Here is a 17,414-nt window from a genome sequence, read left to right on the forward strand (position 1 = left end):
AAGTGCTACGGCTGCTAACCAAAAGGTCGGCAGTTCAAATCCACTAGGCACTTCTTGGAAACTCTATGGAGCAGTTCTACTCTGTTCTATAGGTTCGCTATGATTTGGAATCCACTCGATAGCAATGGGTTTTTTTTGTTGTTGATTCTTTAGGATTTTCTATATACATGATAATGTCATCTGAGAATACAAATAAAGTTTTATTTCTTCCTTTCCAGTCTGAATGCCTTTTCTTTCTTTCTTTTTTTGCCTACTTGCACAGACTGGAATCTTTAGTACAATGGTACAATGTTAAATAGAAGTGGCAAGAACAGACATCCTTGTTCCTGATATTAGGGGAAAGCATCCGGTCTTTCCCCATTAAATATGATGTTAGCTGTGGGTATTTTGTAGATACCCTTTGTCAGATTGAGGAAGTTCCCTTCTATTTCTAGTTTGTTGAGTGTTTTTATCATGAAAGGGTGTTGGATGTTTCTTTAAACTGCTCTCACGTCGAACACTTCCTTCACCACTGTGCTTTTGCTTGTTCATCTGTTTTATTTCCTGAGGTATACATTCTTGCAGCCTCAGCCCTCTATATCTCAAGTCTACTGACCCTTCAAGACTACCACGTGTATTTCTTCACTTCCTTACTAGATGCTAACCTTTGTCTTGTCTTTGTTTTTATATCTCCCACAACGTATGTCTTAAAATCTTATTCATTTATTGAATGAATAAATGAGCAAATATATCCAGTAAAGTTTATAAGAATCTTTCAGAAGAAAAGCTTTACAGTAGAAAATCCAGAGAATTACTTAAAAGCACATCAAGTCCTTCTGTAAAAGTTAATATGATACTAAAGAATGAATAAATTTATCGGGTAGCCCTATTCTAGAGAGTAGAGTCTTCTGAATTTTGAAGACATTTCTGTTGCTGGGGTTGAATTCTCTTCATGTAGTTTGCATCTCATGGGGTGTAATTTTAGAGTCTACCAGATGATGAACCAGTTTTGAATTTTTTTTTATTTGGCACAAATTTGAATAAATTAACAAAATGAAAGGTTTATGGAGGCATAATTTATTTTAATTATACTTTAAGTGAAAGTTTACAAATCAAGTCGTTCTCTCATGCAATAATTTATATACACCTTGCTATATACTCCTTTTTGCTCTCCCCCTAATGAGACAGCACACTCCTTCTCTCCACCCTGTATTCCCGTGTCGATTCAGCCAGCTTTTCTCCCCCTCTGGCTTCTCATTGCTCCTCTAGACAGGAGCTGCCCGCATAGCCTCATGTGTCTACTTGAGCCAAGAAGCTCACTTCTCACCAGTATCATTTTCTATCTTGTAGCCCAGTCCAATCCCTGTCTGAAGACTTGGCTTTGGCAATGGTTCCAGTCTTGGGCTAATAGAAGGTCTGGGGACCATGACCTCTGGGATCAAGTCTGGTCTTTTTATGAGAATTTGAGGTCTGCATCCCACTGCTCTCCTGCTCCATCAGGGATTCTCTGTTATGTTCCCTGTCAGGGCAGTTATCGGTTGTAGCAGGGCACCGTCTTGTTCTTCTGGTCTCAGGCTGATGTAGTCTCTGCATTATGTGGCCCTTTCTGTTTCATAATTACCTTGTGTCTTTGGTGTTCTTCATTCTCCTTTGCTCCAGGTGGGTTGAGACCAATTGATGGATCTTAGATGGCTGCCTGCTAGGGTTTAAGACCCCAGACGCCACTCACCAAAGTGGGTTGCTGAATGTTTTCTTAATAGATTTTATTATGCCAGTTGACCTAGATGTACCCTGAAACCATGGTCCCCATATCCCACCCCTGCTTCTCTGGCCTTTGAAGCGTTCAGTTTATTCAGGAAACTTCTTTGCTTTTGGTTTAGTCCATTTGTGCTGACCTCGCCTGATTGTGTGTTGTCTTTCCCTTTACCTAAAATAGTTCTTGTCTACTATCTCATTAGTTAATACCCCTCTCTCTCTGTCCCTCCCCACTCTCGTAATCATCAAAGAATATTTTCTTCTCTGTTTAAACTATTTCTCCAGTTCTTATAATAATGGTCTCATACAATATTTGTCTTTTTATGACTAATTTCACTCAGCATAATGCCGTCCAGATTCCTCCATGTTATGAAATGATTCACAGATTCATCATTGTTCTTTATCGATGCGTAGTGTTCCATTATGTGAATATACCATAATTTATTTATCCGTTCATCCTTTGATGGACACCTTGGTTGCTTCAATCTTTTTGCTATTGTAAACAGTGCTGCAACGAATACGGGTGTGCATATATCTGTTCGTGTAAAGGCTCTTATTTCTCTAGGTTATATTCCAAGGAGTGGAATTGCTGGATCATATGGTAATTCAATTTCTAGCTTTTTAAGGAAGCTCCAAATTGATTTCCAAAGTGGTTGTACCATTTTACATTCCCACCAGCAGTGTATAAGTGTTCCAGTTCTCTGCACAACCCCTCCAACATTTATTATTTTGTGTTTTTTGGATTAATGCCAGCCTTGTTGGAGTGCGATGGAATCTCACTGTGGTTTTGATTTGCATTTCTCTAATGGCTAATGATTGTGAGCATTTTCTCATGTATCTGTTAGCCACCTGCATGCCTCCTTTGGTGAAGTGTCTGTTCATATCCTTTGCCCATTTTTTAACTGGGTCATTTGTCGTTTTGTAGTTGAGTTTTTGCAGTATCATGTAGATTTTAGAGATCAGATGCTGATCGGAGCTATCATAGTTAAAACCTTTTTCCCAGTCTGTAGGTCATTTTTTTACTCTTTTGGTGAAGTCTTTGGATGAGCATAGGTGTTTGATTTTTAGGAGCTCCCAGTTATCTAATTTCTCTTCTGGTGTTTGTGCATTGCTAGTAATGTTTGGTATACTATTTATGCCATGTATTAGGGCTCCTAGCATTGTCCCTATTTTTTCTTCTCTGATCTTTATCATTTTAGATTTTCAATTTAGGTCTCTGATCTATTTTGAGTTAGCTTTTGTGCATAGTGTGAGGTATGGGTCTTGTTTCATTTTTTTTCTTTGCAGAGGGATGTCCAGTTATGCCAGCACCATTTGTTAAAGAGACTGTCTTTTCCCCATTTTACTGACTTTGGGCCTTTGTCAAATATCAGCTGCTCATATGTGGATGGATTTATGTCTGGATTCTCAATTCTGTTCCGTTGGTCCATATATCCATTGTTGTACCAGTACCAGGCTGTTGTGACTACTGTGGTGGTATAATAGATTCTAAAATCATGGAGGCATAATTTATTAATGAAATTATTTGATGTCATTGATAAGGATAAAAAATACTTGTGCATATCGACTTATATCTCAGCTTAGAGTTTTAAAATCCAAGAAGAAACCTGAATATCATCAAATTAAATGGTGAGTAGCCAAGCCCAGCTTTGTAATCATGAGAATCAGACTGGAAACCGACTGGAACACCATCATTGCCCACCAGCTGGGCAGATCCTTCAGGAATCTGAGGAACATCAGCTTGTTAATGCTCTCTGAAATTCATATATTAGTTATTCTTGAGATTAAAGCATTTGAAAACTCCTATTGAACTGTAAAACAATTTGAAACGTTCAGGCTAAATAGACTGATTTGGATTAGGTTAGTTGTTCACCTAGTCAGCCACTGAGAGAATGGGACATAGGCAATCTCTGTTTTGATTTAAAAAGGAGGAGGCAGAAAACTTCTAAAGCAGAGTTCCTTTAAACTGTATGCAGAATTGTGTGTCTATGTACATTTTTGTTAAATTTCACTAAGTAGTCAAAGTGGACTGATGCCAAGATGATGAAGAACAATGGCTCCTAAACCCAGTCCTTACTGAATCAGAAGTTCCTAGACCTCTGGGTTTATGGGTCCTACCCCTAGAGATTCTGATTCAGTAGGTCTGGGGTGAGGCCCCAAGTGAGAATTTTAACAAGCTCCCAAAGAGATGCCTATGTGCAGCCACATTGTGTAACTACTAGTTTTTAACTGTAAAAACTCATTCGGCCACCATCCACTTAAATAACTTGCCACATAAATTACCCTCTCCTTTTCCTCCCGCTGATTCCCACAGCATATTGTTGGTTGTAGATAGACTACTCTCTTGTATGTCAGTGACTTTATTTCTCATCAGTGGAGTTCTATTCTTACCAACATCCAAGTGTGTTTGTTTACAAACCTATTTATGCCAGTTGTCAGTCTAATTTTAATTAAAAATGTAAAAAAAAAATATGTATAAACAGAGGTGCCTTGGGAGACAGATCTGGAGATCTGCCATTGCAGAGCCAGGGGCACAGTTCTACTGTGCACACATGGGACTGCCATGAGTTGGAATTGACTCTGTGGCAGCTAACAACAACATATGGGAATACAGAAAATACTTTTGGAAGACATACTGAGAGATAAATTGCTATAAAATATTGCTGTTGAGTTAGGTATAGATGAAACAACTATTTAAAAAAATTGTATGCCAAGTTGTTTTGCAAATGTCTTTAAATTCTCACTGTACTTTAAAGCAATGGTTCTCAACCCAGAGCAGTTTTGAATACCTGGACATTTAGAATGTCTGGAAACATTTTTCATCATCATGACTCAGCAGTGTTACTGGCATCTGGTGGGTAGAGAGATCAGGGATGCTACTAAACATCCTATAGTTCACAGGACAACTTCCCACAAAAAAGAATTATGCAGTCCAAAATGTCAACAGTGCTGAGGTAGAGAAACCCTGTTTTAAAGAAACCAAAACTGGAAATCATAGGTGATGTGTTATGGGTATGATTTTTTGCAGTGATACCACACAACGTTCAAACAAAAGGTATTGTCACTTGTATCAGGATTTGATCCAGCTGCAAGTAACAGAGACTCAAAGTAATAATTTACGACTTAGCCATTTTAGTTTGTGGATCTTGTCCTCATAGTCTAAGGGAATGGTAAAGCTCATGCCCATAGCAGAATGGAGTAATGGAAGAAGAAAGTTAAAAAGGATGGGGAGGAACAGAAGACGTGCGCCAGCTTTCTTTTAAAGAACATGTGCTGTTTCCTCTACCTGGCCAATACCTACTCATCCTTCAAACCCCAACTTACCTAGAACCTTCTCTATGAAAATATCCCTCACACCCCAGACACAGACGATTACTATCTTCTCCACTTCCAGTATTATACTTTATTCTCATTTCTATTATACTGACTTAGCATAATTGCACCATTATTTGTTTGATACTTTGGCTTAGGAGGTGGTGAATTTGATCCTATCTGGGGCATTGATGGTCTTTGGCAAAGGGACAAAAGCTGTAGCTTACTACGCAGTGGCTCTTAAAAGCTTCTGTTCGCAGAAGCGATTCATTTTTGCTCCTGTTTTAAGTAGTCACAGTAGTCTGATCATCAGCAGGCTGGGGATGTATGATTTTCCCTCATGGAAAGGAGTACTATAGGGAAGGGCAGCCAGTGTTTGGAGTGGTAATATAGCCTACCACAGAACTTTAAGTAGATGAAGGAAATGATATAATTTTTGTGTTAGAAAAATGATTTTTGTGGAAAATAAATATTTTTATAGGATGTCTCTAGGAAATCTAGGGAGATTTGAGATATCGCCCCCTCCCTCAACTGTCTTGGAGCCTGGTGACACTGTGATTAAGAGCTCGGCTGTTAAACCAAAAGGTCAGCAGTTTGAACCCACCAGCCGCTGCTTGGAAACCCTGTGGAGCAGTTCTATTTCGTCCTGTAGGGTCGCTATGAATCAGAGTTGATTCGAGGGCAACAGGTGTGGTTTGATTTTTGGTTCACCTATCTTGTGATGAGTTTTCTCAAGTTATTCTCTAATTTCTCTCTTCTTTTCTGTTTTCTAGCCAGAGTGCGACCAGTATACATTACCAGGATGTCCAAGGGACTTCAACCCTGTGTGTGGGAGCGACATGGTCACATATCCCAATGAGTGTACCCTGTGCGTGAAAATCAGGTAACAATTTTACAGCTATTGGCCAGCTGAGTTTTCTTTTCTTGAGTTTTCTTTATTTAGGAAGTAGTGACTCCTTTCTTACGGAAAAGTATCACATGTGACATAGGTGGTTCTCAGTTTTCAGACTGACATTTAAAAAGATACAACATCCCTCAGTAAGGTGTGTGATTAATCAGCTGTAGACCAGATAATCAACTCATGTTACTATCATGGATGGGCAGTTTCCCCAAATTAAGAGTATATGTAGTTAGACTCCATAGAATATTTCATTTTCTTTTAAATTCAGAGGGTGTGTGCTGGTCATTTGCATACACTGCTCTACTAGCCAAGAAGTATGACTTCATAGCTCTGCTTAATAGAGTACTAAGTAACAAGTTTATTACACTTGATGCCCTTCATGTAACACACCTGACCGGGTGACTGTGACTCCCCCTCCAGGTATGCTATTTTGTATTTTAGGGAGTCCATTCTCTGATCTCAGAGATTCTTTGGAGTTAATGACCTTTGCCCTAGGGTTAGGGAAAGAGTGGCAGAGTTGGGATTTTCTTCCTAGTTAAGTTTTCCTTGGAACCTTGGTGGCGCAGTGGTTAAGAGCTGAGGCTGCTAACCAAGAGGTCGGCAGTTTGAATGCACCAGCTGCTCCTTGGAAACCCTGTGGGCCAGTTCTACTCTGTCCTGTAGGGTCACTATGAGTCAGAATCCCCTGGATGGCAATGGGTTTGGTTTTGGGGTAAATTTTCCTTGGTTTAGCTTTAAAAAAAAAAAAAATGGTTAAGTGTAGCCCTGGGGGGAATAATAATGATGATGACGGGGGCGTTTGTTTTCTTAATTTTTTATTGTGCTTTAAGTGAAAGCTTACAAATCAAGTCAGTCTTTCACACGAAAACTTATGTACACCTTATTACATACTCCCAATTGCTCTCCCGCTAATGAGACAGCCCGCTTTCTCCCTTCACTCTCTTTTTGTGTCCATTTTGCCAGCTTTTAACCCCCTCTACCCTCTCATCTCCCCTCCAGGGAGGAGATGCCAACATAGTCTCAAGTGTCCACCTGATCTAAGAAGCTCACTCCTCGCCAGCATCCCTCTCCAACCCATTGTCCAGTCCAATCCCTGTCTGAAGAGTTGGCTTTGGGAATGGTTGACAGGGGTGTTTTTAATACAAATAGTGGAACAGTTTCAGTATGGTAGGTAATAATTATTTCATATTTGTTGAATTGCAGGGAAGATGGTAATGATATTAAAATAATCCAAAGTGGCCCGTGCTGATGGAGCAGTTCACAGAAAAGAGAATGGGGAAACCACCTTACATTGGGCACTTTATACGAATCTCAGTGTTCTCTTTTTCATTTTCCTGTATTTCTTAATGTAAGATTTGTTAATCCATGTTTTCTGAGAGGAGGTGTGGAAGAGAGCCTAAAAAAAATTTCCTTGTTTTCTTGCCTTTTGCCCCTTGAGCTAAGTTTATTGCCCAGATGACCTGTGCATTGCCTTATTTAGTTGGAAGTAAAATCAGCATTGTATTCAATTACTACTGTTTTGAGTTGAAAATGGCATTCTCAGTGACTTCTCAGTGGCTCTTTTTTTTCTCAGGCAAAGGTGAATTCCACTAAGCAAGGAATGGGATCATTGTTGAGAGGGCAAGGTTTGTCCTAATCCCCCCTTTTGCATATCCTGGGACAATTGGATAATTAATTGTATATTGGTATATTGCCCTGCATATGGCGAATAATTGTGAGTTACTAGGACTTGACTTTAACCCAAGCTGATAAAGTCAAAGAATCATGGAGGTAAAAAATATTCACTAGATTTAGTATCTCCTTTCAGTACAGTCTTTCTTCAGGGTTAATGCAGGACTTTGGCTTTTTCCTCCTTTTAGGACATCAGTTCTCCACATGAGCAAGTTTGAACCCAGGGGACATTTGCTAATATCTGAAGACATTTTTGGTGTCACAACTGGGGGTTGGGTGCTACTGGCATCTAGTGCTAGAGGTCAAGGATGCTGCTAAACATCCTACAATGCACAGGACAACCCCCCAGAACAAAGAATTATCAGTCCGAAACGTCAGTAGTGCTGAAGTTGAGACACTGTTTTAGAGTCTGATACAAGGTAAAGAATAAACATAACTATAATAAAAGTGATCAGGGATTAACTCGGAATGATAGGATTTTCCAGGTAGAGAATTTTGAGTCAGAAGTCCTGTGCTTAAGTGTGCTTTAGCATCAGGAAACAGATGTTAGGCAAGAGGGCTGGGAGAGTGGTGCAGTGGTGAGAGCATGGCCCTTTGGGGTCAGCTAAACTTGACTTTGAATTCTAATTCCAACATTTACTTGTGCTTCAGTTTTTTCAATCTGGGAAAAAGGGAATAATGCTTAACTCATGGAGCTGTGGTAATGAAACTGCTTAGCACATAAAAAAAGCACATAGAAACCACCAAAATATTGTGTCGTTGTTAGGTGCCATTGAATTGATCTGACTCATAGTGACCCAATGTACAACAGAACAAAACAGGACCCAGTCCTGCGCCATCCTCGTGATCATTCTTATGCTTGAGCCCATTGTTTAAGCCACTGTGTCAATCCATCTCTTCGAGGGTCTTTCTCTTTTTCACTGACCCTCTACTTTACCAAGCATGATGTCCTTCTCCAGGGACAGGTCCCTCCTGATAACATGTCCAAAGCATGTGAGGCAAAGTCTCACCATCTTCACTTCTAAGGAGCATTCTGGCTGGACTTATTCCAAGGCAGATTTGTTCGTTCTTTTGGCAGTCAGTGGTAGAGTTGATATTCTTCACTAACACCACAACTCAAAGGCATCAATTCTTCTTCAGCCTTCCTTACTCATTGCCCAGCTTTGGCATGCACATGAGGTGATCGGAAACACCATGGCTTTGGGGCAGGGGCCCCTTAGTCCTTAAAGTGACATCCTCACTTTTCAACACTTTCAAGAGTTCTTTTACAGCAGATTTGCCCAATGCAATGCGTCGTTCGATTTCATTTTTTTTTTTAATTGTGCTTTAGGTGAAAGTTTACAGCTCAAGTTAATTTCTCATACAAAAATTTATACATATTGTGTTATGCGACACTGGATGAATCCCTGTAATGTGATGGCACCCTTCCCCTTTCCTCCCCAGGTTTCCCGTGTCCATACAACCAGCTCCTGTCTCTTTCTGCTTTCTCATCCTGCCTGCGGACAGGAGCCGCCCATTTAGCCTCATGTATCTGCTTGAACTAAGAAGCACACTCTTCACAAATGTTATTTTATGTTTTATAGTACACTCTAATCTTTGAAGAATTACCTTTGAGAATGGTTTTAGTTCTGGCTTGGGACAAATTGTTGCATTCTAGATGGCTGCTCGAAAGCTTTTAAGACTCCAGACACCACTCACCAAAGTGGGGTGCAGAACATTCTCTTAATAAACTTTGTTATACCAATTGACCTAGATATCCCCAGACCCCAGCCCATGCTACTCTGTCCCTCAAAGTGTTTGGTTGTGTTCAGGAAACTTCTTAGCTTTTGGTTTAGTCCAGTTGTCTGACTTCCCTGTATTGTGTGTTGTCTTTCCCTTCACCTGAGATAATTCTCGTCTACTATCTAGTTAATGAATTCCCCTGTCCCTCTCTCTCACCCTTGTAACCATCAAAGAATGTTTTCTTCTGTGTTTAAACCTTTTCTTGAGTTCGTGTAATAGTGGTCTCATACAATATTTGTCCTTTTGCTACTGCATAATTTCACTCAGCATAATGCCTTCCAGATTCATCCATGTTGTGAGATGTTTTGAGGATTCATCCTTGTTCTGTATCATTGTGTAGTATTCAGTTGTGTTTATGTACCATACTTTGTTTATCCATTCATCTGTTGATGGGCACCTCGGTTGTTTCCATCTTTTTGTTATTGTGAACAGTGCTGCAGTGAACATGGGTATGCATATATCTATTCATGTGAGGGCTCTTATTTCTATAGGATATATTCCAAGGGGTGAGACTGCTGGATTGTATGGTACTTGTATTTTTAGCTTTTTAAGGAAGCATCAAATTGATTTCCAAAGTGGTTGTACCATTTTACATTCCTACCAGCAGTGCTTAAGTGTTCCAGTCTCTCCACAACCTCTCCGACATTTATTATTTTGTGTTTTTTGGATTAATGCTACTAGCCATGTTGGGGTTTTGGTTTGGTTTTTTTTTGATGTTGGGGTGAGATGGTATTTCATTGTAGTTTTGATTTGTATTTCTCTAATGGCTAATGATTGTTAGCATTTCCTCATATATCTGTTAGCCACCTGAATGTCTTTTTTGGTGAAGTGTCTGTTCATATTCTTTGCCTATTTTTAAGTTGGGTTATTTGTCTTTTTTTGTTGAGATTTTGCAGTATCTTGTAGATTTTAGAGATTAGACGCTGATCAGATTTGTTGTAGCCAAAAATTTTTTCCCAGCCTGTAGGTTGTCCTTTTACTCTTTTGGTGAAGTCTTTTCGTAAACATAAGTGTTTGATTTTTAGGAGTGCCCAGTTATTTACTTTCTCTTCTGGTGTATGTGCACTGTTAGTTATGGTTTGCATTCTGTTTATGCCATGTATTAGGTCTCCTAGCATTGTCCCTATTCTTCCATGATCTTTATCATTTTAGATTTTATGTTTAGGTCTTTGATCCATTTTGAGTTATGTTTTTATACATGGTGTGAGGTATGGGTCTTGTTTCATTTTTTTGCAGTTGGATATCCAGTTATGCCAGCGCCATTTGTTAAAGAGACACCCTTTTCCCCATTTAATGGACTTTGATCCTTGGTCAAATATCAGCTGCTCATAGGTGGATGAATTACGTCTGTATTCTCAATTCTGTTCCATTGGTCTATGCATCTGTTGTTGTACCAGTACCAGGCTGTTTTGACTACCTTAGCAGTATAATAGGTTCTAAAATCAGGTAGTGCGAGGCCTTCCACTTTGTTCTTCTTCTTCAGTAATGCTTTATTTATCCAGGGCCTCTTCCCTTTCCATATGAAGTTGATGATTCTTTTCTCCATCTTGTTAAAAAATGTTGGAATTTGGATCGAGATTGTATTGTATCTACAGATCACTTTGGGTAGAATTGACATATTCATAATGTTGAGTCTTCCTATGCATGAGCATGGTATCTTTTCTACTTCTGTAGGTCTGTCTTGGTTTCTTGCAGTAGTGTCTTGTGGTTTTCTTTGTATTGGTCTTTTACGTCTTTTAACCAAAAGGTTAGATTTATTCCTCAGGTATTTTATCTTTTGGGGAGCTATTGTAAATGGTATTGATTTCGTGATTTCATTTTAGACGTTCTCTTTGTTGGTGTAGAGGCATCCAACTGATTTTCGTATGTTCATCTTGAATCCTGATACTTTGCTGAAATCTTCTATTAGTTCCAGTAGTTTTCTTGTGGATTCTTTGGGGTTTTCTGTGTATAAGATCATATCATCTGAAAATAGAGATACTTTTACTTCTTCCTTACCAATTTGAATGCCCTTTATTTCTTTTTCTAGCCTAATTTCTCTGGCTAGGACCTCCAGCACAATGTTGAATAAGAGCGGTGATAAAGGGCATCCTTGTCTGGTTCTCGTTCTCGAGGGGAATGCTCTCAGACTCTCTCTGTTTAGGATGATGTTGGCTGTTGCCTTTGTATAAATGCCCTTTATTATGCTGAGGGATGTTCCTTCTATTCCTATTTTGCTGAGAGCTTTTATCATGAATGGGTGTTGGACTTTTTCAGATGCCTTTTCTGCATCAATTGATAAGATCGTGTGGTTCTTGTCTTTTGTTTCATTTATGTGATGGATTACATTGATTGCTTTTTTAATGTTGAACCATTCTTACATTAAAAAAAAAAACACACAAGAACCAAACCCATTGCCCTTGAGTAGATTCCGACTCAGAGCGACCCTATACGACAGAGTAGAACTGCCCCATAGAGTTTCCAGGGAGCACCTGGTGGATTTGAACTGCTGACCTTTTGGTTAGCAGCCATAGCACTTAACCACTATGCCACCAGGGTTTCCATACCTTGTATGAATTCTACTTGGTCATGCTGAATTATTTTTTTGGTATGTTATTGAATTCTGTTGGATAGAATTTTGTGTCTATGTTCATGAGGGATATAGTGGTGTCTTTACCTGGTTTTTGTATCAGGGATATGCTGGCTTCATAGAATGAGTTTGGGAATGTTCCATCCTTTTCTGTGCTCTGAAATACCTAGTAGTAGTGTTAACTATTCTCTGAAAGTTCGGTCAGTTTCTCCCGTGAAACCATCAGGGTGAGGGCTTTTTTGTGTAGGGAGTTTTTAAATTACATTTTCAATCTCTTCTTTTGTTACAGATTTATTTAGTTGTTCTACCTCTGTTTGTGTTAGTTTAGGTAGGTAGTGTGTTTCTAGAAATTTGTCCATTTTCTCTAGGTTTTCAAATTTGTTGGAGGACAATTTTTCATAGTATTCTCTTATGATTCTTTTAATTTCAGTTGGGTCTGTTGTGATATCACCCATCTCATTTCTAATTCAGGTTATTTGCTTCCTCTCCTGTTTTACTTTTGTTTGCTTGGCCAGTGGTTTATCGATTTTTTTCTTGACCTTTTCAAAGAACCAGCTTTTGGTTCTTGTTAGCTTTTTCAATTGTTTTTCTGTTTCATTTAATTCTACTCTAATTTTTATAACTTGCTTTCTTCTGGTGTCGGAGGGCTTTTATTGCTGCTCTGTTTCTGTTTGTTCGAGTTGTAGGGTTAATATTTTGATTTTGGATGTGTACAATTATTGCTATAAATTGACCTCTGAGCACTGCTTTTGCTCTGTCCCAAAGGTTCCGGTAGGATGTGTTTTCATTCTCATTGGATTCTGTGAATTTCTTCATTCCGTCCTTGATTTCGTCTATAACCCAGTGGTTTTTGAGCAAGGTGTTGTTCAGTTTCCATGTGTTTGATTTCTTTTCCCTGCTCTTTCTGTTATAGATTTTTACTTTTATGGCTTTATGGCCAGAAAAAATGATTTATAATATTTTGATGTTCTGGATTCTGTTAAGGCTTGCTTTGTGGCCCAATATGTGATCTATTCTGGAGAATGTTCCATGTGTGTTGGAAAAGAAAGTATACTTGGCTGCTGTTAGGTGGAGTATTCTGTATATAGCTACGAGATCAAGTCAGTTGATTGTGGCATTTAGATCTTCTGTGTCTTTATTGAGCTTCTTTCCGGATGTTCTGTCCTTCACTGAAAGTGGTATGATGAAGTCTCCTACTATTATTGTGGAGCTGTCTATCTCTCTTTTCAATACTGTTAGAGTTTGTTCTGTGTATCTTGCAGCCCTGTCATTTGGTGCATAAATATTTACTGTGTTTATGTCCTCCTGGTGTATTGACCCTTTGATCATTATATAGTGTCCTTCCTTATCCTTTGTGGTGGATTTTGCTTTGAAGTCTTTTTTGTCAGAGATGAATATTGCCACTCCTGCTCTTTTTTGATAGTTGTTTGCTTGATATATATGTATATATTTTAGTTTTTTCATGTCTTTAAGTCTAAGGCATGTCTCTTGTAGGTAACATATAGATGGATTTTGTGTGTGTATGTGTGTGTTTTAATCCATTCTGCCACTCTCTGTCCTCTATTGGTGCATTTAGTCCATCTACAGTCAGCATAATTATTGATTGGTATGAGTTTAGTGTTGTCATTTTGACGTCTTTTTTTGGTGTTGTTTACAGTTTCTTTGTTCCACTTAATTTTCTGTGCTGAGTGATTTACTTCACTTTTTAAAAGGATCACTAATATTCTATTATATGGCCATACCATAATTTATTTGCTGGACAATTAGATTATTTCTCATTTTTCACTGTCACAAATAATGTTGCAATTAACATCTTTGTACAATATCCTTCTTTATTTGTGTAAGTATTCTGTAGAATAAATTCATAGAATTGGAATTATTTGGTCAGAAGACATATACAAAATTTCTTTCTAAAAAGGTTATACATATTCATATTCTCACCATGGTAAACAAGTGCCTGGTTCTTCTCATTTCCATTGTTGTGTAATAGAAGGAGTGGTGACCAGACTCTGCTTCTCAGAGTTGTATTGAAAACTCAGGTTTGTATTCATCTTTTATCGAAGAATTCCTTTTTTTCCCCTTAAAAAATGTTTTCATTATAAAGGTGATATGTAGTAATTAGGAGCCCTGATGCTGCAGTGGTTAAAGAGCTCGGCTGCTGACTAAGAGGTTGGCAGTTCAAATCCACCAGCCTCTCCATGGAAACATTATGAGGCAGTTCTACTCTGTCTTATAGGGTCGCTGTGATTCGGAATCGACAACAACAGGTTTGTTTTTTTTTGGTTTATGTAGTAATTATAGACATTTCAAAAAATACAGAAACCTATTAAAAAAAGATTAACTATAGTCCCACCACCTAATTATTAATGTTAGTATTTGCTGTATTTTCTTCATGTTTTTCTGTTTATATATTTATTCATTTATATCTGCAGATATAATGTTTACATGCATTTTTTTTAAATAATAGCTTCATTGAGATAGAATTCACATACCATACAATTCATCCTTTTAAGGTGTAGAATTCAGTGTTTTTTTAGCATATTCACGGAATTGTCCAACCATTACCACAATTAATTTTAGAACATTTTTATCACCCCAAAATGAAGCCCTATACCCATTAGCAGCCATTCCCCACTTCCCTACAACCTACCCAGTCCTAGCAACTATTAATCTGCTTTTTGTCTCTATGGATTTGCCTATTCTGGATATTTCATATAGAAAAATCATACAATATATGGTCTTTTGTGACTGGCTTCTTTTACTTAGCGTAATGTTTTTAAGGCTTATCCATGCCACAGCATGCATCACTTCTCCATTCCTTTTTATTGGTGAATTATATTCCATTTTATGACTATATTACATTTTATTTGTCCATTCATCTGTTGACAGACATTTGGGGTTGTTTCCATTGTTTGGCTGTTATGAATAATGCTGCAGTGAACATTGATGTACATGTTTCTGTGTGGATATATACCTAGGAGTGGAGGAATTCTTTCTTTATCTATCAGAGTGTAGGTGCTCAATTGAGATTGTAAGAGAAACGAGAAACCTGACCAGTTAGAGCTGTGAACTTACTACAGGTGCCTGTGGCCTTGGTTAGCTTTCTGGTGAGACCCATCTGCCTCTTGAGAAATATGGGCCTCATTTTCCACTCTACTCTCAGCATGTGAAAGCTGGACAGTGAATAAGGAAGACTGAAAAAAAATTGGTGCCTTTGAATTATGGTGTTGGCGAAAAATACTGAATTATACCATGGGCTGCCAAAAGAATAAACAAATCTGTCTTGGAAGAAGTAGAGCCAGAATGCTCCTTAGAAGCAAGGATGATGAGACTGTGTCTCACAGGCTTTGGGCATACTTTGAACATGTTATCAGGAGGGACCAGAACCTGGAGAAGGACATCATGCTTGGTAAAGTAGAGGGTCAGTGGAAAAGAGGAGGACTCTCAACGAGATGGATTGACACAGTGCCTACAATGGGCTCAAGCATAACAAGGACCAGGAGAATGGTGCAGGACCTGGCAGTGTTTCATTCTGTTGTACATAGGGTCACTATGAGTCAAAACTGAGTAGATGGCATCTAACAACAACAACAACCCTCACATATCCTAGAGTGGGACATTCTAAGTTTATACTTTTGTTAAAAAGTGGTTGAGTAGGCCTTTGGACCACTCAGGTCATTTCCACAGACTGGTCTACAAAGCAAGTCCCATTAAAATATTTGTTGTTGACTGCCAACAAGTTGCCTCTGAGTCATGAAGACCCCATCCACAACAAAGGGAAACACTGCCCAGACCTGTGCCATCACCCTGATCGATTGCAGATCAGATGTTTGTGATACACAGGTTTTTGTGTGTGTGTGCCTGTGGTGAAAATATACACAACAAAACAGACACCAACTCTACAATATGTACATGTACAATTCAATTACATTGATTACATGCTTCAAGTTGTACAACCATTCTTGCTATCCTTTTCCGAATCATTCTACCACCATTCACATGAACTCATTGCCTCTAAGCAAAAACTCCCCTTTCCCACACCCTCACGCCCCAGTAAATACTAATACACTTTGGCTTCTATTAGAAAAAACTAAACCCGTTGCGGTCAAGACTATTCCAACTCATAGCAACCTTATAGGACAGAGTAGAACTGCCCCATAGAGTTTCCAAGGAGTGCCTGGTGGATTTGAACTGCCAACCTTTTGGTTAGCAGCTGTAGCAGTTAACCACTACACCACCAGGGTTTCCTTGGCTTCTGTATGTTTGCTTATATCATATGAGATCATACAGTATTTGTCCTTCTGTGACTTATGTTTGTCCAAACCCATTGCTGTCAAGTCAATTCTGACTCATAACGACTGTATAGGACAGAGTAGAACTGCCCTATAGGGTTTCCAAGGAGCGCTGGTGGATTTGAACTGCCGACCTTTTAGTAAGCAGCCAAGCATGGTCATCTATGTTGTGGCATACATCAAAACTTCATTTGTCATTATGACTTATTAGTATTCCATTGTGTGTATAGACCACATTTTGTTTATCCATTCTCTGTTCATGGACATTTCAGTTATTTCCACCTTTTAGCTATCATGAAAAGTGCTGCAGTGACACTGGTATACAAGTTTCTGTCTGCATTTCTGCCTTTTCTTCTTCTGGGTATATTCCTAAGATTGGAATTGCTGGATCATGTGGTAGTTCTATGTTTAACTTTTTGAGGAACTGCCAAAATGTTTTCCACAGTGACTGTACCATTTTACATTCCCACCACCAGCAATATATGAGGGTTCCAATTTCACTACAACCTCGCCAACACTGCAGTATGTATGTGTTTTATCATTGCCATTTTAGTAAGGATGAGGTGCTGTCTCATTGTGCTTTTGATTTGCATCTCTCTAATGGCTAATGGGAGCCCTGATGGTACAGTGGTTAAGAGCTATGGCGAGCTATGGCTGCTAACCAAAAGGTCAGCAGTTCGAATGCACCAGCCGCTCTTTGGAAACCTATGGGGCAGTTCTACTCTGTCCTGTAGGGTTGCTATGAGTCAGAGTCAACTAGATGGCAATGGGTTTGGTTTTTTTGGAATGGCTGTTGGAGAGCCATGGTGGCACAGTGGTTAAGAGCTCAGCTGCTAATCAAAAAGGTCAGCAGTTTGAATCTACCAGCCACTCCTTGGAAACCCTATGGGGAAGTTCTGCTCTGTCCTGTAGGGTGACTATGAGCCAGAATCAACTGAACAGCAGTGGCTAAGCACTCAGCTGCTAACCAAGTGGTTCAAACCTACCAGCCCCTCCGTGGGAGAAAGATGTGGCAGTCTGCTTCCGTAAAGATTGTAGCCTTCAAAACCGCATGGGGGCAGTCCTATTCTGTCCTGTAGCGTCGGTATGAGTCCGAATTGACTCTATGGCAAAGGATTTGGTTTTTGGTAATAGCTAAAGACTTTGAGCATCT

Source organism: Loxodonta africana, chromosome 5 (assembly GCF_030014295.1).
Source record: "Loxodonta africana isolate mLoxAfr1 chromosome 5, mLoxAfr1.hap2, whole genome shotgun sequence".
NCBI lineage: Eukaryota > Metazoa > Chordata > Mammalia > Proboscidea > Elephantidae > Loxodonta > Loxodonta africana.